The sequence below is a fragment of the Ptiloglossa arizonensis genome, chromosome 6, assembly GCF_051014685.1.
Source record: "Ptiloglossa arizonensis isolate GNS036 chromosome 6, iyPtiAriz1_principal, whole genome shotgun sequence".
In the NCBI taxonomy this organism is placed as follows: Eukaryota; Metazoa; Arthropoda; class Insecta; order Hymenoptera; family Colletidae; genus Ptiloglossa; species Ptiloglossa arizonensis.
Genome location: NC_135053.1, coordinates 9,004,685 through 9,031,043, shown reverse-complemented (window position 1 = coordinate 9,031,043; position 26,359 = coordinate 9,004,685). Strand labels below are relative to the sequence as shown.

General features: G+C 39.6%; 1 protein-coding gene across 1 annotated transcript in view; it reads left to right on the top strand.

Moving 5' to 3' along the window:
- Positions 1 to 8,413: 8,413 nt before the first annotated feature.
- Nmdar2 (glutamate ionotropic receptor NMDA type subunit 2) overlaps positions 8,414 to 26,359 on the top strand; it is a 390,479-nt gene continuing 372,533 nt past the window's right edge. The window contains exon 1 of the mRNA XM_076314368.1: positions 8,414 to 8,549. The gene's annotated coding sequence lies outside the window, so the exon portion shown is untranslated. The remainder of the gene's footprint in view (positions 8,550 to 26,359) is intronic.

The following is a 26,359-nucleotide window of genomic DNA, read 5'->3' as shown; positions in this document are numbered from 1 at the left end:
AAGTCTTCCCGCCACATCGGGTAACGTGACTTCGTTCTTTCTTGATGGAAACGAGGGTCTTTTTAACATCGATACTCCCCGAATGCAGCAAACTCGTTCAAGATAAAAACTTAAACAATAGCGGTGTATCTGCTTCGCGTTGTTTATCTATTTATTTTTTAAATTATTCAACTCTTTACCCCCTAGAATTTACGATCGTGTTTCGCTAACCTGGAATTTTTCTGACCTACTTCTATCCGCATTTGTGTATATTCGCGTATTACGTTTGCACAGGATACTAGATTACACATTACAATATTATTTATTTACAAACGGAATGTGCGTATATGGAATCGTTAAATTTGAGAAAGGTAATCGATGAACACACGTATTTTGATTCATTATTTAAAAATATATTAACGTTCAGATACACGGTTTACAAATTCTTATTTGAGAAATGTTAACGTAAGAGGATGAAAATAAAAGTCTCTTTTTTTAACTAACGATAACGTTCTTACTAAAATACTCGGGAAAACTCGTTGAATACTATCTGATACTATTCTCTATTCTACATTTCCTACTAGATTTTGAATTCCCTCGAAACTCTCTCAAACATAATTGACTCATCCTGAAACCGCACTGCAGTCGACTGCATCCTTGACACGCATGTATGTAGTTACTCTCAACACGCATCGACCATCCTTAAAGGCCCTCAACCCCAGACACACGTACAACACACATACCTATCCGCGAGTCAGCCACTTCGACGTCTGTACGCATTTCTCGAAACCCTGTTCCTAAACATCTTTCAGTCATCCTACCTTCTGAAAAGCTCTCTCACTACTCCATTACTTTCCGTGAAAGCACACGACCGACATTGTTGAAGGACTGGCGCATAAACTGTCGTATAACTTTTCAAGACAGTTTTTAGATATTCCGTGTACGAAATGTTTGCCTCTAGAGGCTATCATCGGTTAAAAGATTTTTAACTTTTAGCTTTCATTTTTGTTTCGCTTCTCTCTCACGAGTCTTGAGCAGTATCCTGGGAATTGAACTCTTTGACCTGTTTCTTTCATGACATTGCTGGTGTATATACAGTCGAGGGACTCTTAACTCGGCAATTTTCATACGTAACAAAGTTTTCCAAAATGTTAAAAGTCTTCAAACCATGTTTTCGTAGAATTGACGCGATTCAGGATCGATCGATTCTAAAAGGGTACGAGGAGTATTACATCGTAACGTTAATTTGGCAATTTTTTTTTCTATTTTATTAACCGGGTAAAATTCAAATAAATCCATGTACAATACGGCGAAAGATGGATTTGTGAAGTACGTATCGAAACATTGTATACTCTACGCCTGAAAGTGTCGATCGAATCGAACATGTTAGCATAATTATACTCCATTCTGTATATAATTACTCGATTAATGGAATTGTTATAACCGTATCTCGCATTGCGATTTCACTGTACCGACAGCTCTTGATGTTTAATATTTATTTGTCTCAATTTCCATGGCTATTTAAATTTAATGTGCAATTTGGAAAACTAATATATATTTCTATACTCTGGAGGTGTGTCGAGGAATTTACCTGGACGTTCGTGAGAGGATTCGGTGATTTAGGTCACGCTTTTGGATAATTTTAACTCGATACTCCGCGGGATGTTAAACGTAGCTATGGAAGCTTTTATACTTCGATCCATCAAAAAACACGTTAAGCTGCACGTTTTATCATCCACTTATGGGGAACGTCGGTAACTGTAATCCGAAAAGTCTCGCATCCTTTAGGGCGTTCCCTGCTCGTAAATCTGTGACATTTCCGACACTTATGACTCGCGCAACATGGCATTCAGTGAAATGTCGTTCCATTGATGAAGTTCTGGCTTTCGAGCTCGCTACAATAAGAGTAGCCAGAAATTTGCGTTCATTCGAAACTCAAATAGTATTCGTTAAGACGTTAAACACGTTTAATGCCGGACGGTCTTGACGTTTCGCATGAGCGTTAAAAAATTACGGACAACCGTGTCTGAAATGCATTAATCGTTCCCGCTACTTGATTTTTCACACATTTCTTTCCAACAGCTCCGAATTAAATCAACGTTTACCGCACACTTCTTAACAAATTGAAGAACTTCAATTCATCGTCCACGGTGCACTGTACACGAATGTATATTTTATAAGAGACATAATTTTGTATCTTAAAATTAATTCTAATCTGTTGTTCGTTTCGATAAGTGGAACAATTTTCTGCATGAAATTTCTATTTGTAAGTATCGCGATAATAAATGGTTTCTTTCCTTTCGACTGGGATTTTTCGATCAGAAGAGATCAAACGATCTTTATGTTTTGCTCGAAACGTTCTCCGCGATACGGAGCACGTGTGTTTCGTATCGTATTTCGTTTCGTGCGAGCCGTGTTTCATTGAACCATCGTTACGTGTTAAGACGATATCTTCGTAATTTTTCTGCTACTTCCATCGAAATTTACAGAGTGTAATGGAAAGTCTAAGAACTTATTTGTTCCGTACCGTTAAACATTTAAGTCTACGAAATAAAAATCGAACAACAATCTTGCAATAACAAGCATCAATCACGTTCGGCACCGTGAAGGGTTAAAGAGATATAAATACACGACGACAAAACCCACACATAATGGTTCCTTGAATAAAAGAACAGTCAATTTTAAAAATATGATCATTTCAAACAAAACTGACGTTCGTATAGGTTCATCTTTTATTTACATGCGGCATTCACAAACCTGAAAATTCAGAAAATGTTGGAACATTGTGTGGAAGTAAAATACAGGATGAATTTTGTGAACTCACCCGTAACCGGAAACCATTTTCCGTTTGTGCCATAATACAATTTGAAGAGACGAAATCATCTCTGTAAAAAATGTAAATTTTTCTTCCTCGTGGAATACTCCCGGAATAAACTTTCGATCGAAATTGTATACACTTTTTTGCGTTTGTAAAACGGTAGGTAAATAATTATCGTTAAAAACGAGTCGCGAAGCATGGATTTTTCGATAGTTATTTGTTCGCAGTTTTGTACACATAAAACGGAATGTAATTTTTGTGTAAATTCTTTTCCGATATCCCTCACCGCTCTGGAAATATTCCGCGAGAAAATCTGCATTTTTTAAAGAGGTCGTTTCACCCTCTCCAAGTACATTATGGCACCAACGAAAAATGGTTTTGTGTTACGGATGAATTACTCCACTTGCGTACAATGTCCCTCGTTAGATGCATACAAATTTATACTTTAGATAGAGAATATACCCGCAAACGTTCGTGTTTATATTTAAGTAGAATAAAACTCCATGTTTCTATTTAGTTGAACCGAGATCGACCAAACTTTCTCCGCCTTCGGTTGAATTATTGTAGAATCGTATCTTTTTGTACACGGAGATCCGGATTTCAACCGCTCCAATGTAATCAAGATCTAATATTAACATTTAACCGAGTTTTTCCTTTCGTTTTATCCTGTAAAATGTACCATGTAAATTTACACAGCATTTTGTTCGAGCTGGTTTTCCTCAAAGAGAATTTACAGTATTTGAAAAGTATTATTGCACTACCTATTTCATGAAATATTATGTATTTACTTTAAACGAACTCCTGGACACAGCTTGAAAAATTAATTGTCTCGCACTATCCACTGGTGCGATTTAATAGCTAGAGAATATTTTCGCATCTCCAGTTTCTTTTATGGTCTACCATGCTTGTACCCCTCTCTCGTTTTAAACATTTACGTTCTTTGTCCATTTCATTTTGTGCTTCATACGGACCGATCAGTTTTTTGTTCCTTTCTATTGAATTTGGTTTCACATTCCATATATCGTATTATATGAGTAATTATTACCGGAAAATTCTACTTGCAATTAAAAACCTCTTTTTACCTTGCATTTCGAGGAAAAATATTTAAACAATTTAAACGCGTTTTTTCGAATAGAAATGGTCGTATCGCGTTGTTCGACGAATAATATTATCGAATAACATCGAGATCGAACACTACGTACCGCGTAACGTGATTTCAGTACATTGTTATAAACGAAAAGCTTGCGATACGCAGTTACGGATTCTCGTCATTTGGTAATTTCGAGGCGCTGCGTTAATGATGCGAGCTCGAGATATCTACTTTAGCTCAAAATCCGTTCCTGATCCAAGAAGTACTGCCTGCTGAAGCGTATCTACGAAGTTACCTCGAAACTTTCGCAACTCGTACTCTCTGTTTCGAAAGTAAAATTTGCAGCACAAGTTGAGTGTAAATATTAATGAAAAAATATTACTCCTTCGAGTTATAGAAGTGCACTTTCCCTGCGATTTAAACAAAAATTCTTACATCCTGTAAACTGTTGGCATCAAATTCCTCCGGAATAATTACAATGATTCAGTGTCAACTTCGAACGAATGAACGATTCCTCTATTTTTTCGGTTGTTAAAGTTTGCAGTTCTTTACGTAGAATTTCGATGTTTTAAAAAAATGGGCTGTTTGATAGGGACATTTCAATGGCCAGTTAACCGTAGTGGAGTCAGAGGTTGACAAAAGTTGACAGAGGTTGCTCGAGTTATGGAAACAGACTCTCTATGTATGCATTGTATAAGTTTTGCTTTCTTGTTTCCAACTTGGCGATTCGTAGGGTCATCCTTCATGGGGGGGCGTTTATCACCACGCCCTGAGATAAGATAGCGATAAATGGTTAAAATCTGCTCCTTACGGATATCATAAATTTAAGTGGCTTACTCATAGACGAGACATTTTCCACAAGCTCGCATACACATTTCTTTCGTGACCGAATGGCCCGTGCAATACATTGAATTATGTCACACGAGGTACCCTCGGAATAAACAGAGAACACCATTTCAACGAAACACAATTTTACAATCTTTCAGTCCGAATGGTCAAAGACACTTGAACAAATATTCATTTCCTCGTTTATTTTAAGATCAACGCACAGTTTTGGATCGAAATTATTGCGAGCTCGAAGAGAATACAAAATTGGTGTCGAAACGTCGAGTCGTCTCGCTTTACGATTTTTACAGTATGCCTATTATTCGATTTCGTCGGAACTCTGTGAGGGAAATCGTTACGAAAGGAATCAGAATATGTAAATTTGTATCTTTTAAATTATTCGTGCAAATATAAAAACTGTTTTGTTTTCGATACGGTAGATTTGTACAATAACGACGGAAGAAAAGAGACGAATATTATACTCGTTGAGTGACAATATTGCGGTGGTCGGTTTCGCGAAAGTCGAACGTGATACCGAGAACTCGTGCAGGCGAGACTCGTCGTTTCCACTCGAGAGGTTAAAAGTAGGGTAATTCGGACAGAGATAGACCGACGAGAAAGACGAACAGGTTAAGTATTTCTCAAACTATCCACGAAAGACGCAATCCGTCGGTAATGTTTCGTCACGGTGAAAGTGATATACCGTGGCTAGGAACGTTACATCGTGACTCCAGAAAATTTTGATAAAGTCGATCTCTTTGTTTCTGACGCGGTGGCAATAATATTTTCACGCAATTCCATAGAAACAGCACCGCTCTGTTGTTCGAGCGGACGTTTGCGTCATTCTTGCGAACCGAGCTTTAATACTACGAAGGTACGCTACTAACCTACAACGGTGATGTTGAGGTCAACCGCAATGACGCCGATAGACGGTCCATCTCTTCCATACGATACAGAATTGATGGACCGCATAGTCGGTAACAACAGCGAAGATAATTTCGATGACTGTAATGAAAATCAGTGCGCCGAGTGTGGCGAAAATTATAATAAACGGAGCACGTCCAATCGCAAAGATTGTTTTCAATTTGAACACAAGTGATTACCGTCGAGCAAGAATGAAACGATAATTAAGCGCTGGATAATTGTAATAATCGTCGAGGCGTCGTTTCGGGTAATGGGTCGTCAAGTTGTAATGTTTACATTACGCTTCTCGTTTACGCGTTCGAGCACTCTTGCGACGATCGAGAACGGTTTGTTTACACTCGATGTCCTGTAAATCCTGCACGTGTGTTGTCAGACATTTTCGTAATTTTCTTTGCACGTTCTCCAGACTACCCCGGTGTCTTCACCTACACGTTTCGAAAACTTAAACCCAGTGTGTGTATTTCATACCGTAAACGATGCAGATCGGGAGTCTTCGAATATTTTAACGAGCCACTCCAATTGGCCGTAACTTTCGCGACGTCTGAGAACTGGGTACGTTTACACTCGATTACCTGTCAATTTTCTACACGTTGTCAGACGTTTCTTTAATCTTATACCCGTAGACTACTACGGTGTGACGTTATCGACGATCTCGTTTCGGAAACTTAAGCTCAAAGTCTAATGTCGGACGTTCTTCTAATTTCACTCGTGCGCTGATACGCACAGTAGAGTAACTTCTCGAGTTACGACCATTTGCACTTACGACGAGAAAATTTCATAAAAGGATCGAAAAGATGTGTCAATTTTTTATAATTCTCGTGAAATATATATGCAAGGGGAAACGTAGCTTTAAGAGAACACAGTTTCAAAAATCGTGCCCGAAAGTGGGTAATAAATGAGGAAATAGGGGTCGGCAAGGGTCGGAGCAGGTCCAACGAAAAGATGGTTGACAACTGGCAGCTCGTGTGTGCGGTTAGCGGAATTTGGCGAGCAACGAGGGAGGGTGCAAGATGTTGTGTGGTGGGAACGAGGGAAAGCGAGTAAAGGTCTTTCCTTTTTTCGTAAGGAAAAGCAGTGTTGAGCCGAGAGTCGTGAAACCTTGCAAAAAGTTGTATCATGGTCACGTTACTTACCGTTATCCAGCTATCGTCGAAGTATTAATTATTCACGACTTAATAAATTATACCGCGTAATTGATACTTTATTTTTACTTTAATACTTTTTACTCTTTACTTACAATACTTAAAATAAAATATAATTAATATAAATTATTCATAATTTAATAGATTATACCGCGTAATTAATACTTTGACGATACCTGGATAACGGTAAATAACACGACTATGGTACCAACGCTGTCTTTCCTTTCGAAGAAGGAAGCTTTCTACGTTTTCTTAAATCTACACTGAGCAAAAATTACGGTACTACAATTATTTATAATTTAACAAATTATTCCACGTATATCGTACACATATAATAGGTTGTTGCACGTATAGTTATAACACATTAAATACGAAAACATATTCCAAAGTAAAATAGGGTGTTCGATAAGTTTAACGAACGACAAAACTTATTCAACAACCTATTATATCGGGTTGTTGGGAAAGTGATTTCGTTTTCCAAAATAGAGAATATATAATTTAATAAAATGTTTATACGCTCTAAAAAAATCGTGTTTCATTTTCACCAAATGAAAAACGATATGACTTTCCAAACAACTCAATAGTTTGGAATATGTTGAACGATCAAATTTATCGAACAATCTATTATATTGGGTTGTTGGGAAAGTGATTTCGTTTTCCAAAATGGAGAATATATAATTTAATAAAATGTTTATACACTCTGAAAAAATCGTGTTTCATTCTCACAAAAAAAAAAAAAAAACGAAACGACTTTCCGAACAACTCGATAGTTTGGAATACGTTTTCGTATTTAATGTGTAATAACTGCACGTGCAATAACCTATTATACGTGTACGATGTATATGGAATAATTTATCAAATTATAAATAATTGTAGTAACCGGTACTACATTGAGGAGTACTACATTCGACGACAAAACTCACCGAACACCCCAGTACATCTCGCACCCTTTCGGCGATCGATCGTCCCTGCGATCGATGGCGTGCGTCTCTAGTTTCGTTACCGAAGATAACGATAGTTCCGAACCGAACCCGGTCGTAAGTCGAGAAGTGACTGTATTATTCGTTAACGATGGAGATTGGGAGCAAGATATAAATACTTTCGCGGACTACCGTAAGCAAGACTCGGTTGAACGGAATACGAGTACCATGAATAATACAAATTCAGCAAATCTCCGTGTTCCGTAACCCGATTCCTTCCTCTGTCGAGCACATCTACCCCGGTCGTTCCCGGAAATCCGTCTGGATCTTCAGGAAATGAAACAGCCAGGGACGCGACACGCCTCCCCATAAATTAGAAATCTTCGCGCGAGCGGTGTCCGGTCGCGGACTCGCGGCAAGGGTTTTCCCTTTCGAGTAGCCAAAAATTCAACCGTAGGGAAGTGTCGAGCGAGAACACCGTCCCGAAGAAGAGCGGGGCAACCCCGTAGCCGAGTTCCGGAGCGGAACGCGTGCGCGGGTGGTTTTAATCGGGCGAGGAGGGGGTTGGCGGGGGCGCGGTCGCGGGTACGGAAACATCGCACTTCAGTTGGGTTTGGTTCGCGTTTCGCGACTGGCCTCCCGCGCCTCGAGGTGTTGCTTGTTCGTCGTGCGTGTGTCGCATCCTCGGGACCCTCATCGACGTGTTCGTTCGTTTCGCGTATATCGCCGCGTCGCGTCGCGTCGCGTCGCGTCGCGCGACATTGAAATTTCCAGTGACGTTCCACCACGCGGTGTTCACCGTTACAACACGAGAGGAACGTTCAGTCGACGACCGAGTCCACGGATGGAACGTACGTGTCCGACGGTTTCGTGAGTGACACCTTTGGTGCTTTTGCGCGTCGAAAATTGACCCGCGAACGATTCGCACCGCGAGTCACTTTCCGCTCCGATCGACGAAATCACCGCCTCGCGTCGCCTCGCCTCGCGTCGTCGCTCCCGCCCGAAGTCCATCCGAACTCTTGAAACTCCAAACGTTGAGAATACTGCGAATACAAACGGGACGCGAGATTTACTCCGAAAGGGACATGGTCCTTTTTGCGAAATTTTTTAAACAGACTACCGCTCGAAACTTCTCCCAACCTTCGAAACTCGAATCATTAAGAATCGTGCAAATATAAACGGATCGAAAGGGTTTCTCGTCGCGAACTTTTGCGAAAAGGGACACCGTATTTTTTGGAGAACGTTGAAAAGGAACTCCCGCTCGAAGTTTCTCCAAACGGTTGCAACTCGAAACATTAAGAATCGTACGAGTACAAACGAGTCGCGAACTTTCGCGAAAAAGGGACACCGCCTTTTTTGGCAAATTTTGAAAAGGGACTCTCGCTCGAAGTTTCCCCGAACCGTCGAAATTCGAATAAAGAATCGTGCAAATATAAATGGATCGCGAATGTTTCTTGCCGCGAAATTTCATAAAAATGGGACACTAGCTTTTCTGGAGAATCGTCGAAAGGGACACTGTAGTTTTTCGAGAAACCTCGATTGGTGAAGAACACGCGATGGAGAGGATCCACGATGAAGACCGTTCGAAGTATTCTTCGGGGCGAGCGACGACGAAACAGTCTCTCGTCTTTGCGACTCCGCGAGTTACGACTGATCGGAAGCGTTCTTCCGATTCATCCGCGATAAAATTCCCATTTGCCCTCGGAAGTTTTCCTAGCGGTTTTCGCGTGTTGCCAAGAACCGTCGGAGTCGCGCGATCGCGGTCAGACGGTATCGCGCGCGTTGCGGTCGACGCAGAGCGGAAAGGTTAAGCGCGAGCGAGCAAGCGAGCGAGCGAGCTAGCTAAAGTTTCCGTGCACTCGTGCGCGATTTCCGTCGACGTAACGTAGACTCGTCTGAACGCGCTCGATCCTCTTCGCGGCGCGTATCCGCTCGTCGACGAGGATCGAGGCGTTCCTAGTATCGAGATCAATTTCTCCAAAAATTCGCGCGCTCCTTAAAATCTTCTTTCCGATGAATTTTCAATAACCGTTCGTAATTCGCGATAAACCGTAGTCGGTGATCGAGGGAGCTCGCTCGAGGTACGGAAACCGACTGTTTATTTACAAGTTTCACCTTTTCGTTTTCGATCGAGTGAACTCAGACGTTTGTTTTCCTCGAGGGCGTTTATCGCCGCGTCCCGAGAGAATGCAGCCGACCGGCAAATGGTCAAAATCTGGCTCTTGCGGGTATCGTAAATTCGAGTGACCGAATGTTTCGACGCACAAACAGGTGTCCACGAGGGAAAGTGTTATCCGAAAATTTAAAACGCCGTATCTGAGAATTACTCCAACTGAACTCGCTTCATCGCTTCGAACACGCGATCTCTTCCGTAACCGAACCAGTCGTCCAACACGTCGGATCAAAACGCGCGACGTAAATTTTTCTTTTCTTCGATAACACCAAAGTGTATTTGTAATCAATTCGGATTTGCGAGATTAGGAGCAAATGTGTTCCAAGCACAAGTATAGGTCTCTTTCTTAACGAGAGTAACGCTCCATGTGTTTCTCCGTGTACCACGAGTACAAAATAAATTTCTTTTTTCTTTCGATAACACCAAAGTGTATTCGTAATCAATTCGGATTTGCGAGATTAGGAGCAAATGTGTTCCAAGCACAAGTATAGGTCTCTTTCTTAACGAGAGTAACGCTCCATGTGTTTCTCCGTGTACCACGAGTACAAAATAAATTTCTTTTTTCTTTCGATAACACCAAAGTGTATTTTTAATCAATTCGGATTTGCGAGATTACGAGTAAATGTGCTTCAAGCACAAGTATAGGTCTCTTTCTTAACGAGAGTAACGCTCCATGTGTTTCTCCGTGTACCGCGAGTACAAAATAAATTTTTCTTTCCTTTCGATAACACCAAAGTGTATTTCTAATCAATTCGAGTTTGAGAGATTACGAGCAAATGTGTTATAACTACGGTATTTTTTTTCTTTCAACGAGAACAGTCCTCCGTGTACCACGAGTACGAAGTAAATCGAAAACACCGTTTTCTCGAGCCGCGATTTTATCCATCGGTTGTTTCGATCGAAATACTCGTACTTTACGACATATTCGATCCGATTTGTACGGAATTCACGCGCATTGCCTCCGATGAATTTTCGAACAATTTATTCAAAAGTTTCCGAATCTGTTGCGGTTCCGCGTCGGAGCTCGCTGAAATTTTACGATGTATAGGAAACGCGTGGTTGCGCATTGTGTCGAAGAACGATGAAACCTTTCCGTTGTTCCGTGCTGGTTGTTCCTGCGTCGACTTTTTCCAAAAGAAATTTAATTGCGGATCACGTGATCCCGCAGCGACGAATTCGTCTCGTTTTTCGAACGTTGGACGCGTAACACTGGTCATGGGACACCGGCCAACGTTAACTTTTTGGGATGCGAACCAGATTTTGGCATGAATTTTCCTGGTTCGCGAAGATTTAGACGATCGGTGGATCAGCATCGTTTAACAAACATTACCCGTTTCTTCTCCCGAGTCGCTATCCAATCCGAGATTGGCTCGATAGAATGGCGCTCGAGCAGCGAACCGCGCGTTTCGTACCGTCGACTTTTTTCATTTTTATCGACGTCACAGGGATTCCGGTTTTGCAAGCTTCTCGACGTTTACCGATTTCTGTTAAGTATCGGGCAACTTTCATTCAACTTACAACGAATACTAAAAAGTATTCCTACCGAATTTATTTATTTGAAAAGGAATCGTTTAAGTATCGGAAAACTTTCATTGAAGTTACAACCGTTATAAATTTAAACAGTATTCGTGCCAAATTTATTCATTTGAAAAGGAATTTATCGAGTACCCGGAACCTTTCATTGAGGTTACAACCGCTATAATTGTAAACAGTATTCGTACGGAATTTATTTATTCGAAAAGGAATTTATCAAATACCCGGAAACTTTTACTGAAGTTACAACCGTTATAATTGTAAAAAGTATTCGTACGGAATTTATTTATTCGAAAAGGAATTTATTAAATTCCCGGAAACTTTCATCGAAGTTACGACCGCTATAATTGTAAAAAGTATTCGTACGGAATTTATTTATTTAAAGAGGAATCGCGATACCGAACATTTCTACGCGTTTCTCGTAGTTCGTAGAAAACATAGCGTGTTTCTACAAAAAAAAAAAAATACTTTTTCGCAAAAATATCAACGATACTTTACAAACTGAAAAAACTAAACCCGTAACAAGTATTCGTACGATACTTGATACCGGTTAAAGTTTTCTTTCGTCTTTACGATCGTAGCGAACCTCCTAGTCACAGAATTGTCAAAGTTGCAACACTGGGAATAATATTGCTCCAATCCGCTACGAGATACGTTTGAAAATTTTCTCTGTATAAAATATGATCTCCAATTTCGTGCTCCAGATGATCCTATAAATACTCAATGGGATTAACGTTCGGTGATTGCAGAGGTGTTTTTAAGCGCCTCGGTGTGTTGCGTAAAACCGACATTCTCGATTTATAAGCAGTGTATTTGGTATTGTTGGAACACGCGATATTGCCTATGACGTGCATTGTTTTTGCATCGCTTTTGCATCGTTTAATACTCGATCGTCGTGCATGTATGTATAGCGACAAACGCGGCCAGTTTTAACGTATTTTTACAGAAAGTAATACCATTCGTATGTCTCTTTTGACGTGAACTTCGCGCGAAGCTTTCGTTACGACACATATTCCGAGCTTATTTTTTACTCCACCGTTCAAATCTTATATTCGTTGAATCGTTCGGGTTGTGACAACGAACGATCGAATTTGCTCTCTGCGTGAAAAAGCTCGTCGAGTTTAACCGTCGAATCTGTTCGAATACGGGAAACTCTCGTATCGGATCGAAACGAATGCTGTAGAGATAGAGCGACAACTGTAGAAAAGAGTACAGTTTCGCCACGGTAAATCATTGGTAGCCCGTGACACGGTCGCGTGTCGAGGTTAACCGCGCCTCTACGAGCCACCGTTTCACGGAAGTGGCGGGGATGACACGATCGGGGGTGAAAAAAAAAAGAAAAAAAAAAAAATAGAAAAAAAAGAATCGTGACACCTCGACGGGGCTCGTTGTACAGATTTCTCGTAACGCGCTCGATTTCGTTCGCGGAATGGATATCTGGCCACGAACGAGCGAAACGAGCCGCGGCGCGATTACGCGTCGCATCGCGTCGCATCAGAGACAAAGCTCGACTCGCCGCGCGGAAGAAGCGAGAGTGCTCGATAACGCTGCCCCGAACGAGTTCGGAATCCCGATGAAAAACTGAACGGAAACGATCTCCCAGTGTCCAACTTGGCTCGAACTCGAGTCCTAATGGAATTTTTGCTTCTCGAACCCCCGAAACTTTCCACGATCTTCCGCGACCATTAATTTTACCCCCGATTTTTTGCCGGTCGGTTCTTTCTACCGCGATTCGAGTCGTTTCGACCGCTTCAATGGAAACTGTGATTTAAATACGAGCCAATCGGGCAAGAAACTTTCGCGTCTATTAACCCTCGACTGCTTACGTTATCCAACGTGCCATTAACTCTACACCGCGTGGCTTTTTATACTTTATCGAAGCAAATCTTCTCCGTAGGGAAATTCTCTTCCAAGATCGGGAAAATAATGAAAAAGAAACGGAAAGTTAGACACGTGAAAGCTACGAAGAGATTTCTACCTACCTTGCAACGACGGTGAAACGCAACAGTTGTGTAATAGTTGTTTATCGGCGAATATAATTTTACTTCTTTTCTCGCAAACAAATTCGAAATTGATCGTTCTTTTTTCCAACACTCCCGACATTTTTGCTGTTATTCAAACGAGTGTCGAAAACCGAGTTCACGATGCGAAAGTAAGTCGAAAATCGTTTCGAGACTTTACTTTCTAATAAAGTCAATAAATTGTTAATTATAAGAAAAGAATGATACATCGATTGGTGATATAGTACGAATTGGAAGATCAATGGGTAGAATTTATATACGTATTGTGCAGTGTGATTCTCGAAACTGGAACAAGTTGTATCGGTAGAATCGATGACGAGAAAAATCGAATCCTGCGATGCAGGTTACTTCCGGTATAATTTTTGTTTTATCGCAACCCGGGTTTGTACTTATTATTCGAAATGGGACCGTGTTTTTTTACGTAAATCACACCTTTCGAACGTTGTACGGAGATGTTTCGTATTTTACGCTTATTTCTGTTTTTACGAATATTTCAATTTCCGCGTTGAAATTGTATTTGACGCGAGTCTCCCTTGTTCGATCGTTGCTGAATTATTCCGGGAAACTTAAGCTCCGCGTCCGATGAATTCCTCGTTCTTCCATAATTTCCATTTTCACGAAGTTCGCGTTAAATTATGAACAAATTCTAGGATCTTTTCTCCATCGTCGATCGTATCGCGTTATCGAGACTTTAAGTGCTATTTCTTGTCATTTCGGTTTAATCACTGCGTCCTCGATCGGATTGGAAGGAACCCGAGCCTTCGAATTTTCTTCCAACGCGTACTTCCATTGTTGCAGACTTCGTTTGTCATCCACGACACGTAGAAAAGAACTTTTATACGGCAACAAGGAAAAGTAATTCCGTTTCCCGTTCGGGGGAATGTTCCGCCATTAATCTACCTTTGCCGTAGTGTTAAATCTAACTCAACTGATTATTTCGTTACAGATGCCTCTCGTGAACCCGGTATCGTTCAATTTTCGAGCCACTTTTCCTACTCGAGATCACATGCTTTGACATCGCTATCCGGTGTTCGCCTTAAACGAAACACTTTGATCCAAAATTTCTCGGGCGTTGTTCGGTGAACCCTTTTGTCGTTGAACTTGAGACAAAGGGATTGAGTCTCAAGGGTGTTGTTTTTGGAAACGTAACGTCTTGACAAACTCCAATTTCTCGTTGCGCAAACACCGACTGACAAGCCGACGAAGGTTGTACGAACGGAAGAAAGTTTCAGTTACTTTTCAAGCGAACGAGGAATATTATTTCACGAGTGATCAATGTTTTTCGAGCATTCAAGCAATCGAGATGTTTGGAAACACGAGCTCGAGGAATTTGTGTACCAATCGGAGTGACCGTGAGGTGTTTACGTGTATGTGCGCGCGTTTGCAGAGGAAATTCGTAGTAATTTTTCTGTACCAAAAATTTTCTTTTTCTTTTTCTTTGTTTCGAATATTAAACGTGTTTTCTTGTTTTAAATAGAGAAGCACGTGTACGTTAATTCGATTGTACATGGACGAGGCATAGTTCAATTAATCGAATTAATACTCGTACAAACTAAACGAACGAATTAGTAAGGGTACGTACAATTCCAAGAAAACGTGTCTGGTTACGCGATAACCCGGTATGATTCGATGAAAAGTATTCTGTTTAATAAAAGTGAGCGATATTGCGAAACAGCTAGGTATTCAGCAACGTAACGAACAAACTTTAACGCATCAAGGTGCCGTACTAATGTTTCACGATATAATTACATATTTAACAACGGAACAAACAAACGGACATTGTACTAATATCTCATTCAAGTACTCCTCGGGGGAAGGACTAATTTGTAGTGTACGTTTTAAGGCGTTCTGTGGTACGAGCTTCTATAATATTTCACTCTTCGTGTTCACCTCTGTGTAACTTTGTTTTCTCGTAGTTCTGTTACAAATCTCGGAGTAAGGCGTTCCTGAATCGAAACATTTTGTCCTAGTTGATATTCGAGAGTAATCATTTTTAATAAATTCTCTTTCTGAAGTTGTTACGCGAAGCTCGGTAAATATTTTGACACGATGACGTTAGAATATTACATCGAAATCTCTGCTGCGAATTAAAAAACTAATTTATTCGTTTGATCGTTGTACGTACTCCGCGAAAACGAACCGACAAGAACGGTCGGGTGAATATTTTAACACGAGAACTATTAGGACATTGTATCCGAATCTCTGCTGTAAATGAAAAACCAATTTATTTTCTTTATCGTTGTACGTACTCCGCGAAAATTAACCGACGAAACGAACGTGGACTGTTTACATTGCCAAGCGATTATCGCTAGATTACACCAACGTAAATCATAATTCGCTAAAATAAGCCGGTGTTATTTAGCAAACGAACCGCGCACGAATTATTAGGGTATTAGCCGTAATACGAAAATATCCGAATTTCCCCGCTATACGCGGGAGATATTTAGAATGACGAGAAGAAAATAATATCGAGAGAATTTAGAGCGCGTTTTCGGATAGAGGAGGAGCCACCAGGCTCGACTATAGCGTTCCGGTGTCGCGGAGAGTGTGTCGAGTTCAAACAGGATAATTATCGTGTTCGTAACTAGTTTATCGTTGCCGTGTTACATCAAAGTCGCTATGATCTTTGAATATCACCGATCCAAAATTGTCAAAGTGGGGATTCCGTGAAAATGTACGTATTATACGAGAAGGAGGTACGATATTATACTTTCTATAAATGTCGCCCTGTGTCTCCTTGATCGGAAAAAATGTCTCTATCGATTCGCGGAAGTGCTACTTACTTCTTGGAACTTTTCCTTTAGATACGTGACGGGAATTGCGATTTCCGCTTCAGATTACTTTACTTCTCCAACGTTCTCGCGAGTATTTAGAAATACACTCCAATTATACCAACGATAACCGAAGCTTGATGCTTTACGAGATTGCAAAATTAAGATTTTAACGTCCCTGTTCGTTAGTTTTCTTAGCGCTCGGATAACGGAGCTAAGTTGAAATCGGAATGTTGAAACGTTTCGTAAAGGATCTCTATAAATGTTCTACGGATACCTTTCTCGAAATTCGGAAAAATGTTTCGTACTTAAGGTAGGGAATTGTTTTCGTTTAATACAAACACTAACCTTGCGATTTCAGAGGACTTTCTTTTATATTTGGAAAATATCAAGGTGGTCTTTTTTTAAACGACACTGTATACTATTTTTTTTTTTTTTTTTTAGCGCTACGTCGAAGCGAATGAAAAGACGAATTCATTGATCAATACGTGATGTCGTTTAAAAAACTTAAGGTCAACTTGATATCTCTGAAAGTATAAGACATAAAATATTAAAATGGTATTCGTTTAACGAGCCCCATTGAATACAATTTATTACGTATGAAAGGTTTTTTGATCAAATCGATAAATAACGAGATATTTCGGATAATGTTTCTCCTTGAGTCACCTTGTGTTTATATAACGGCATGAATTTTATTTACAACAGTAGAGCTCTTGGAAATACCACTACACTTGTGTCGAATAATATGGAGATGAACTTATCTCTCATCTGCTACGAAGTTCGCGAAATTATCTTTCTTACTTAAGATTCTCTGCTTGTTATTCAGTGGTTCAAATATCTTATACAATAAGTTTGTATTTCAACAATTTCCGGATACTTTCGTACCGGAATTTTTATTTCTTCCCAAGAGATTTGGATTCTATTCAAATAAATGTAAATTTCTTTCGCTATTCTTTTTCAAATCAATTTTGTCCGTTAGAATCGACAGACGTTACGTTCTTTACTGGAATGTGTTCTTTTCCGCAAAAGTAACGAATTAAACATAGATGCAGGAGAAAAAAATTCGGTAAAGAGTCGTATGCAATTTTTGTGGTTAAGTGCTTTTCCTCCGAAAATTGCTGCTTGTTACGGGTTGAATATGTTTCGCGTAGAAGTCCCAACGCAATGAGATAAAATGAAATATTACAGTAAAATTGTTTCGCGGGAAATTCAACGAGTGAGTTTCAAAAACGAGTAATTGCGTTCTCGGTGAAAACTATTACTGTGTTATTAGGAACGTAGAATTTCCACGAAATTCGTAAATATATTTCAGAATTTTGGCAAACGGAAATTTTGGCTCCTTTGAACAATAGGGACATTCGCACGAATGAATTAATAATATCGGCACCGTTGGTGCTACAAAGTACCGATCGACCACCATGGTTTTCATAATCGTCTCGAAACCATTCGATGGGGAGACAATCGAGTATCGATTCCCTCTCCGTGTCGCGCAACACTCGTTTGTGTATCTTTGACCGAAACCGTTTCGAAAACGATGCTACTTCATTTGCAAAACAATGTTTATCGAGAATCGTGTTAGCAATTACTAGCCTAATGGTATCAGCTTCGAAACATTCGAAATAGATCGCTTTTAAAATGTTCACAACCGAGTATTGTTTAAACGAACGATGCACGAAGATGGTACGTTACATTTATTCGTATTTTTAACTCTTGGTCAGATGATAACAGTACTAATAATTTAGAAACAGTGTATAATGGTAATAGCAAACGCGTGATACTAGTTGGCTGTTATTGAGCCTGACCTACATCAATTGAAACTGTATAAATTCAAATTTCTGGATCGAGTTCAACAACAATTACCGCAGCGTGGAATTTCAATTTTGTAATTTTGCATCGAAGTCAAAATTTACATTTATTAATATTCAGTTGTAGTTTAATTTGACTTCGTTACAAGAGTTCTAAATACTTCATTGCCATTGTCTCGGCGCAATAATATTAAGAATTGCAAATTATGTCCGCGTACACTGCGGCCTGAAATAAATATTATTACAAATACAATTTGCACGTTGGGTGCAAAGTTACGTTGCACGAATAAATTGATATTATAAATTTATACCGAATAGTCGGTTCGCATTACGATATTTTCTTATATCGTTTAAAAATCAGCGTTCGTAAACCGCACTGTTTCATATAAACTGACAAACGTTTAGTTAAGTGTTCATAATTTCCCGAGACTTGAATATTAATTTCGACACGGATGGTTCAAGACTCGATCTGAGTTCTCGAGTTGTAATAAAATTTAAACGTTGGTCGAATTAAGTTTTAAATTCAATTCAATTCGATCTATGTTTCAATTTATGTTTAATACGATTTCAATATAAACTGTAATAATCTTGAATTTTAATTATAATTTAATTTCAATTTAAATTTCGAGAAATCTTAGTTTCATTCACGGCATTGTAAAATGTCTCGTAATAAAGTCACTTTCATTGATATTGAAAAGGTTCTTATATTAACTTAATTAAGAAACTCAATTATATACATCTGCGCTTAGCGTGAGAAAGCATTCATCGTCAATTGTATTTGTGCTTTCAGCGTCTACGTATTGCGCTCGGTATTAAAATCCCGTTATTTAACTTTGGAGCTTCAAAAACGTTATTGGATGCGACGATCGTGGGAAGTTAATTAATATTGATTCAATTACAAAAGGATTAATTACTTCTCGCTAGAATAATCGTGGCTCCAGATTTCCGTATAATTTTTTTCAACACTGAAAAAGATCACAAACCCATTCAGTTGTTTTTCCTCGAAAATTTTAAAAATATCGTATATAATGCGCTTCAAAATGTCGTGTAAAACTTCTAATTTCCTGGTGTATATTTTCTTTCAATTGCTCTAGAGTTTAATAGGGTAGAATTTGCTTTTCAAGAAACCTCGAAGAAAAGAATTGGTGCTGTTACGTTGGATGGATTCGAGTTATCGTTGCTCGATATCAAACGGCTTTGACATCTGTAATTCAGAATTGTACCGTATCGCGTATCGTGTGAACCGTAAATAAATAAATCGTTCACGTGTCTGCTTCGTAATTGTAAAACAGTAAATGACTACGCCTCGTTGTATCAAAATAACAGCCAGTCAAAATACGAGACCGATTTTCGTAACGCACTGTATATTTATGTGAGCAAATAAAGTTACACATTCGTATTAAATGGAAAATGATATTTTTCAGCGCAATTCTTCGTTCTTAACGGGAAAGTGTCTAGACGCCGGTTTAAGAGCAACGCTCTGTGAATTTGAAATTAGAACACTATTCCAGAATAACGTTCCTGCGAAACATTAAACGTTTCCTTGGAAGGTGTAGAAGAACGCGTCGTTTATTTATTAAAAACTATACAATTTCGTTCAACGAAAACGTGGAATTCCGCGCATGCCCGTGAACGCTTAACGGCAATGCAGTTAACCGATGCATCGCGAGTCATTCAAATTCAAATTCGCCTTGCCGCTTCTTTCATATCGCGAATGGTTTCGACCGATTCGTTGTATTTTCACGATACGCTGTGTACAATACCTCGAAGAAGTGTTAAACGTTGCGCGGTGAATCGTTTCTTTCGTTAAATCTCGTTACCAGAATTCACCTTTCCGGCTTAACGGAAATTCATAAATAGAATCGAAATAATTACACGAAGATAATAAACGAGAAGTCGAGGAGAACCGGGTCGGTATTAATTATTCGCCTTGAAACAGAACGTAACGTTGGATTCCTTGACCCCGATTCGTACATTTTTCTCTCGTCGTGAATTAACAGTGATTTATAACGACCCATACATTTCCACCATTCACTTTTACGCGGTGATACAGAAGCTTACTTCTACGAGAGTTATGACGAGAATTGAATTTCCGTTGGAGATTAAAGGTTGGTGAAAACGACCGGTGGACGTATCAAAAGCGCAGATACGCGGGTATCATCGGATCACCGAGCTGGTACAATTATTCGAAGATCAAATGCAGCGGCGATCTGTGTGCCCGTGCCTTTATTCGGGTGTTTTTGAGTCGCCGCGGCTGAAGTATCGTTGCCGGATAGTTCGAATGTAGCTTCCAGCTGCGGACGTTTCGCCGTGCTTTTGTTCGTCGCGTCGCGTGTCTCGGACAGGACATCGGTTGTTAATTAAACGCGAATCATTTACGAAAACGGACCGCGCACAAAGGCTCGCGGTAAACCCGGTTCTTTATTGCAAGATTAATTGCTTTGCGTGCACGAGAATTTCATCTCTCGCGTGACAGATGCGATCGCGAATGGTCGTTCGCGCTCGATTCGCGACTGCTCGCGCGAACTATCTGTCCGACTCGGAGTATCCAAGGTGTCTATACCTTGAGTATAGTTTCTCGTCGAAGCGCTCACGAGTATCGAGATTTGCGTCTACAACCCTATCGATTGCTAGGTTATGAACTCTAAAACTGTCTACCTTCTACAATCTTTATTCACCAGGGAGTTTGATTTGGAATAATTAGTATTCTTGTTAGATTCGAATCATCAATGACCGATATAAATGCATATATGTGAAGTTTCGCGTCGTGGCGCTCATGAGTATCAAGATTTGCGTTTATAACACTATTGGTCGGTAGATCATGAATTGTAAAAGTGTCTACCTTCTAGAATCTATATTCACCAGGGAGTTTGATTTGGAATAATTAGTATTCTTGTTAGATTCGAATCATCAATGACCGATATAAATGCATATATGTGAAATTTCGCGTCGTGGCGCTCATGAGTATCAAGGTTTGCGTTTATAATACTATTGGTCGGTGGATCATGAAGTGTGAAATGTTTATCTCCTAGTATCCATTATTATTGGGTGGTCCGATTTAAAATATATAATTTTCTCGTTATACTCGAATGAACAAGGATAGATAAGAACCCTAGAATCCAGTCTCCGGTAGTTGCAAGATTGTTCACTTTTGGACGTGTACATAGGAGGGTGAAAAAAGGGATCAAGAATTCAGAATCTCGTAATACCCATCGAGAGGAATAAAAAATCCTTTTCGTGTAAAATTAGCTCGTTACTTACGAACGATTCGATATCGTACGTGAGTTTCTTTGCAGTGACTCGAACGTAAACGAAGGAAAAGGTTTCGAAGTATCGGCTCAAGGTTGTCGACACGAGACCACTTGTATCAACAAAGATCACTCATAGAGGCAAATATAACACAATCCATCAAAAATGTAACGTAACGCGAAGACGCGAGATGTGCATTCAAATGGAAGGAGGACATACCGAACATCTACCATGACAAGATAAGTTTATATTATCGACGAAGTATGCAATCTTTGTCGATATCAGTGATCCCGTGTAGATAACCTTGAACCGATATACTCTCGGTGAATCAATTCCTGTAGATACCCACGATATCGAATGCTCGTAAATATTAAGAGAAATCAATTCTACGCCCAAAGGATCGATCGTAGGACTTACGTTGATCGGACACTTTGTAAAATACTCTAAAACCTCGAACTCTTGAAACCTTTCTTTCATCCCTCTGTACGTATTACGGACTTAACGCCAGCAATTGCAAAGATGTTCGCGGTAGGGTTATTTTCGTTCTTGGAATTGAACACAATTGCATCGGGGATAAGCATACGGTGGTCAGAGAATATAAACAAAAGCTCTTGAGTTACTCGTCGACTCGCGTAACAGCAAAGGTTAGTTATATACCGAGTCATATACCGGAGACATTTATAGTTCGCGATCTTCGGATCAATGGAGATGTAGGCGTGAACCTTGGGTGCTTCTCGGTGTTTCGAGGCGGAAGTTCACCCCGTTCGTTGTCTTCGTCCCGAGCTGAAACCGGTGAACGCTGCTTTCGCGCGGATTCTTCTCGTCGCGACGATATAAATCGTTGGTTAACCTCCCCCGCGTAAACCTAGGGCAGCGGCGACAACGATGAAGCGTACAAAGGGGACGAGAGGGGAGCGAAATGAATAAGGGTCGGGGTATCGTTGAAGGGGGTTAATTGCGCCGCTCTCTCGAGAGGTCGTGTTTTTACGACCGACGAAACGGCTACGCGAGGTATTTTTAACGCGCCAGGAGGCACGCCGGTATAATTCGCGATGAATAACTTAAAACGATTAAACCGATGAGCGTGAAAACGATACACGGTATCACGACTGCATAATGCGTCTCAGCTGTTTTTCCTCGTTGCCGCTGGGTGTGTTGGAAACGACCGGTTAAACAGACAACAGGGATGAGAAAGGGGGTTTACGTTCAAATCAACGACGAATGCTTTTATGGACGTTTGTTTTATCGATAACAATTCGCGACCGTGATTCTCACCAATTGCTCGGTATTTTTATTAAAATTAATTTTTCGAGCAACGGAATCGACGATGTGTTTACTCGGATTTCGATGAATATTAACCCGCTGCGTAAGTTCTGTCCATCAGAGTACGTTTTCCGTTTCGACGTTCGAAAATGACTCGTGTTTAGATTGAACTGTTCATTTTACATCGTTACTGAAGATAATCGTACGTAGAGTGGGGGAGATTTAACACAAACAATACCGGTCAACCGGTATCAGGATTTTCTACGAGTAGAAATAAGAAAAAGAAGTCCTATGAACATAGTTCGATATATGTTTGGGTGAAACATTATAAAAAGGTAAGAAATTACGACGAATTTCTTCGTGGTAGATTATAACGTATAAATATGTCAATGGTATTCGTGTAATTTGTTTACGCGCGTTGCGTTTACTAGGTAGATTTGAAAACTGGTAACTAGTTTACTGGTAACTATTGGTTAATTATACAACCTAAGTCCATTTACATCTATCGATTTCAGTGACGTCAATTAGTAAACACAATGCGCATAAACGGATCACATAAATATTATAAACTTATTTACGCGCTATAATTTACTAAGAGGAAGTTCGTTATGATTTAGTATTTTTGGTATAACTTTAAACGAACCGTTTATTCGACTATTTTTACAGGACACTTTTTTTTCTGGTAACATCCTGGTATCGGTTATATGTGACGGTATGATGTGATTACGAATTTTTCGAATCGTTAGCGATTCTTCGTAATACGTTTGAATAATTTTCTCGCGTTCTTTCACCGTGTACTTTTCCACGATTAATTTCCCATCTATCTAGACGACACGTGTCAAGTTTTAGATCAATCGGTTCGACGTTTTAAGAATAACGCGAAATTCAAATCGACCGGTGACGATTGGAACACCCTGTATAGGCTCTAGAGTCACCGTTTATTTCGACAGTCTCTTAGAAGCGACAATACCGATTTATAAGAACGAATTAAACGAAATGTATCTAATTTTAAATAAAACAAAAAGTAGTTAAACATTACGACTTCGAATTACGAATAAGTTTTCAATTTTATATTTATCGGTAAATGTCCAACAATGATAAAAAGTTTTTAGCGTAATACACAGCAGTGAACGTACAACATTGATAGAATATTCTTAATTTAACATACAACGCATTAGAGATTCAGTGTTAATAACACATTATTAATTTATGGGAAAAAATCCAAAATTAATGAAAAATTCTTGTATGTAAATTAAAAAGTAAAGTCTTTTAAGTTGTTTAGAGGAACTCGTATTATTTTGCACTATTTTCAAGACGAAGCATTTAGCGCATTTAATATGTTTCTGAAATAAAATACAAAAATACTGTGTTCCCTCGCGCGTACTTAATATTGTATCGTGCCGCTTCTGTGTACGCGAAAATATCAAAAACAGAATAATCCAAGCGTTCGCGTAATTGTCGAAAAAGTAATCGGAACTGAATAGGTCGTATTCGAAAAATTGTATTAAGGTTAATTCCACGCAGAAGAAAATCTGTGGTAGATTTGATTCACGGTCAGATTGTTCTTTTTTCGACGTTCTTATTGTTATCGTTCGTAGAATCGATTTCGCAGAAATAACGTAATTGCAATGTCAGGCTGCATACCAGTGTGTATTCGTTGTTTCAACGAGCCGCGTTACCAGAGCTGTTGCCTTTTGATTTTTATCGGTGCTTCGTTCCATTGAGAAAAATGGTTAATTACAGGACCCTCGTACGTTCGCCATAACGCTCGACGTCTTATAAAGGACCTGTGCACGTGTGGGTGATCGTGATAAAGTTTCCCCCTTTTTTTTTATCGTAGTTATTGGTCAATGTACACTACCACGTAAAAGTACCCCGGTGTTTGCTTTGTAAGTGCAAAAACAAATACGCCTATATTTTCGATATACGGGTGCAGCCGTATTTTAAATTTCTACGTATTGCTTCGTTCGTCTGCATAGTTACGCGAATCGTGCAAAGTATTGGAAAATTTGTATGTATACAGGACGCGATAAATTATGTATAGAAACTTTGGGGGACGATGGAACTCGTGGAAGTAGGATAGGTGTTAATAAGTAAACGCGTGTCTGGAAGTTGCGCAACAATTCTTACGATATTCTGTCCATTTTATTAAAAAAATTCGCGCGGAAAATTATTTGCCAATCAGAAACTTGAATGTTTGAAAAATGATCGATTTACGAATCGCGGAGTTTACAGGATTTTGATAACGCGGTTCAAGAAGTAACAGATCGTGTTTCGATTAAAGGAACTAATTAGAGTAAACAATCCTTTTATTAAAATGCTACATAACGGAAGAGGGTTACGATAATCGAAAAACTGGAGTACGAGAATATTTCGAGAGCGATACACTGGCAGCACGCTCGAAATGTAATAAAACGGAGAATGTGGGGAACGATGCAATTACAATATTCGAAAATATTCGGTACATAAACAATGTTCGTTAAAGAACTGTCTCGTTATTCCTCCCAATCAATTCGTACATTTTCGTATTTCCTCGTCTCCCGTTGCCTCGTTTCGCCAATTGTAATTTCGCTATTAACCATCGTTCTTCTGTATACACAGCAGCTTACTTAACTATCGGTAGAAATTGAGAAATTTGACGCCTCGAAGTGATAATCCTTACTTTTTAAATTACCGTATCGGCGATCGCTTTCAACGTCGAGATTACGTTAAATCTTTCCACCAACAGGGATTGGCTTTACAAAGTAATTTTTAAGTAATTTACAAAATTATCCCCAGCCTGGTTAATTGAACGGATACCCGGTGTTTAACATCGACGCCGTGAAACGTGTACACCGCTTTCGTGATAGAAGAACAGGGCAATCGGGAATGTGACAAAAAAATTTCTGTCAACGAAACTGCTCTTCATTATGTACTTTCCGTCACGAACAGACGAAGAATGTTCTTCTCACGGTTTGCGTTGCAGTCCACGGTGCACCGTTCGCACATCGAGTATGCAGATGACGTTCGATCTTCCGAGTTCCCTTTGTATTGCACGTGGAATACGTACATTTTGGTCGAAAACTCGACGACGACGTTTCGCGCATGAAAAAGATTCCTCGCGGCTGAACTTTAAACGACGATCCATGTTATCTACATTTCGGTTGTTGGTTCCGTGAATCGAAGTTACTTAACCTCGTGAAATACAAACGTTTTAACGCGGGACACAACCACTGGGTCCGAACAGACCCGTGGTTCGACCTAGCACAGATATTTCGAAACTTTTATTATTTTACGGTATCTTTTTTAATTCAAGAGAGGAACGAAGAGAGAAACTTGCAGTTAGAGAAAGAAAATCCGAAATGATCCAGACGTGGTTCGGCGAGGTTTAAAGATTCATTTATTTATGATTCATAATGAAAAGAATTCGATCGAGTCGGGCGATAAACGTAACAAAAATCGATCGTTACTTATTGTTCCGTTTCATGGATCTTTAATTGTAAGAATTTAATTAATTCGGCATTGATTCAGGGCTCTACACAGCAAATATTGGTTTCTGTAACATGGAAGCGAGAATCTAGTAATTGCTGCGAGCACGGATATTGACTCGATCTAGTATTTGTTTTATACAGACGGTATCCATGGAAAGGCAAAATGTAACAAGATTTTGTCCAACGTTTCGACAAAATGAGAATCGTTCGAATTGAGCGTTCTTCCTACCTGTCGCGTATAAATAAATCGAATTATTTCGTCAGCTTGAATCTCCACCTTCAATTAGTGACAAAATTTCATTTCTCGTTCGACCCGTTACAAACTCCTGTATTTGTTAAATCTCTATATGATTCGCGAGTACGCAGAATCGTAATA